A 3,247-nucleotide genomic window follows, 5' to 3' on the forward strand; every position below is an offset into this window, starting at 1 on the left:
CTCATGGGTTATGTAAATGAGTGAAGCAAGGTAATAGGGAGTGTTAGGAACTGTGAAAAACTGGGCTGTAGAGGCTCTGTGAAAAGGACTCTAACTTAAATTTTTTGTCTAATATTTATCTGTAGACCAAAGTCAATCCTCAGACAACCAGACCTCAGCTTTGGCTTTTGTTTTTTAATTGGTATATCTAGCTGAAAGGGGTTTACATTGACTGGTATTTAGTCTTTTTTTTTTTTACTGTAGCTTTATGCAGTTCTTTGCTGTACTACTCTTACTATATTCTATACGTAGTATCCGGAGTTATTAAGTGCCCAGAGTTAAGCCCCACCGGTTGTAAAAACTCAAGAAGACCCACTGGTTTTCAAAGCCAAATGTTTTATAGAGACTCATCTTCCCAGGGCCGGTACCCCCATGTATGGGTATCCGGTGTGGGGTCTGCAACTCTCCCGTCTCTGTGCTTGCAGGGCCCCTCCTATTTGTGGTTAGTCTTACCAGGCGTTTTGGTCCCAACCACATCTCCACCCCACCTACCCTTTTCAGTGTGGCCTCCTCTCTATGATGAACTGTGCAAAGTCTGTTCTGTCAGTCTTTGTCTTCAGAGTTAGTTGGTCTGATGTGGCTATTATCTCATTGTGTCCGTGGGACAAGGTGAGCTCAGGATCCTCCTGTTAGGTAGAAACTTGACCTGAGCAGTGGAAGGAATGCCCCAAGACAGAGTCCCAAATCCTTGAAGGGGAATACTAGACACAGAAGCTGGAGACAAGGACAGTGATAAATGAGCTACACATTAGAAGTCGGGGGACACAACATCCCGGACCTTGTGGCTTCCAAGACCTTGGAGCTGACAGATCAAGAACCTCCGGTGTGGAGCATGCGCTCTCCTCCTCCACCTCTGCCCCAGGGTAACCCCTAGACTCATTATAATACATTTGCATTGTGAGTACAGCCCCACCCTATAGAGGAAGGCTGCCAAGACTGTTCTGATACAAACCTCAACCGGTCAAAAACTCCCCCTCCAACCTGTGGGAGGAGTCCGCCAGATGACTGGAAGTTATCTTTAGAGACCACCCCACTGTATGGTCACAGCTCCTGCCAGCCCAGAGAGACACAGCAAATATCCAATCCCCAAACAACGTAGGGCTATTCCAAACCTGGGAGGAACCTGCCGGCTCTCCCACCTTGAGAGTATATTTTCACTTTAATAAACTGTTTTGTGCTTGCTACTTTCCTTCTGGCTGTCTTTATTTGAGCATGGATCCCCATGTAGATCTTTTCGTGGGGAATCCAAGGACTGAGACCTCCATTCACACATTGCAGACGCTCCCACCAGTAACACTCCTACTCCACCATCTTCCCAGAAATCCCCAAGATGTTTATTCAGGATTGGCCTTTCTTCTCCTGCACCGTCTAACAACGATGCTAGCACCACACTCATCTTGCAGCTCTCTGCAATAAGACACTACTCAGGGGTATGGCTAGCTGCTCCTAGGAGCTAGTTAAAGCTCTACCCAGTGGAGTAACTGCAGTCATTCAACTTTCATTCAACAGGTTATTTATGGAGCGCCTACTCTGAGCATAACCAAATATCACAAAGGCAGCCAGGCAGGTTTTTCTATTTTTCAGTCCCTATTTTACTAAAAGGATTTGGATTTAGCAAGTCATGCCATCACTTTCCTTTCTTATTTCTTTAGATAAACTGTGGCCTTCCCATTTATCAGAAGCAAAACATTTTTTACTTCTTACTTATAAGTAAAATCACAGCAAATCTGTTTCTAATCTTGCCATTTCCGAGCCTGCTCTAAAGTTGTTCTGAACTCTGTTCAAGTTGCCTCAGCCAATGTACATGAAGGCCCAGATACTCTATTCAACCATATGCAGAGGATTATATGGCTTTTTCTTCTTTGTAGGGTTTACAATCTAAAAGGACCACCTGTGACTCTGGTAGACATAAAACGAATAAACAGAACTGTGAGTGCAGCACAAAAACACGAAATACACAGAGCTGGGTTTGGGATGGTAAAGCTTGGTTGTCATAGCAGAGCTGTGGCTGTTACTTTAGTTCCACTCATATCTTTTGTTTGAATTCAAGTTGTTCCTTTCCTCATTTTAGAGCTGAGGAAACTGAGGTCTGACCAGTTAAATGTTCTGCAAAGTCCCCCCAGAGCCAAGAGAGAACTCGGGCTCCTGACTGATAGGTTGTTCTCTGCAGTGCACATGGACAGCTTCCTTCTTTCTTCATTTAGTAACAGGGGCCCAACTCTGGACCATTAAGAGAGCGTTGCAGGAACGTATTAGATTAAGAATATCATGTTAAATGTGAGATGATGATGAGTATTCTTTTTGTTCAATTTAATAAAGTTGATCAAAATCTGTGTGCCAGCCACTACCCTGAGCTCTCAGGTAACAAAGTTGATTTTCTTGAGAAAGACAAACATGTGAGAAACAAATCCCACTATGTTGTCAGAGCTCCGGGGTGGGGGTGGGGGGTTCACAGAGGAAGTTCCTGGGAATCTCTGCCTGGAAATATCAGGGACGACCTAAGTAGGAGTTCACTAGATGGACAAAGCATGGAAGGGCATCTGTGCATCAGGAATAGCATTGCAAAGTCTAGTAAATGAAAGTTGTGGCTTCTTTAAGGAACTCCACACAATGAATAGGATATTTGTGTCAATGTAGGAAATCTATGCCAGATCTTGAATGGACTTCTATACCATGCTAAGAAGTTCGAATGATTTCTTTTTTCTGTTGTTGTTTAAGATTTTATTTATTTATTTGACAGAGAGAGACAGCAAGAGAGGGAACACAAGCAAGCGGAGTGTGAGAGGGAGAAGCAGGCTTCCCGCCGAACAGGGAGCCTGATGTGGGGCTCAATCCCAGGACTCTGGGATCACGACCTGAGCCGAAGGCAGACGCTTAATGGCTGAGCCACCCAGGCGCCCCAGAAGTTGAATGATTTCTGTACACAGTTGGAAGTCACTAAAGAGGACTCCATACGGGGAGTGCCACCGTCAGATTTGCATTTTAAAAAGAATGCTCTGGCTGCCGTGTGTCACATGAATTAGAGAAGGGCAAGACGGAGATAGGGGAATTTTAGAAAATTAATGAAACAGTACAAGCAAGAAATTATAAGGCAGTGCAATAAGGCTAAAACAACAGGGATAACACTGATATAGTTTTTTTTCTTTTTTAATGATTTTTTATTATATTATGTTAGTCACCATACAGTACATCCCCGGATTCCGATGTA

Source organism: Ailuropoda melanoleuca, chromosome 7 (assembly GCF_002007445.2).
Source record: "Ailuropoda melanoleuca isolate Jingjing chromosome 7, ASM200744v2, whole genome shotgun sequence".
Taxonomy (NCBI): Eukaryota; Metazoa; Chordata; class Mammalia; order Carnivora; family Ursidae; genus Ailuropoda; species Ailuropoda melanoleuca.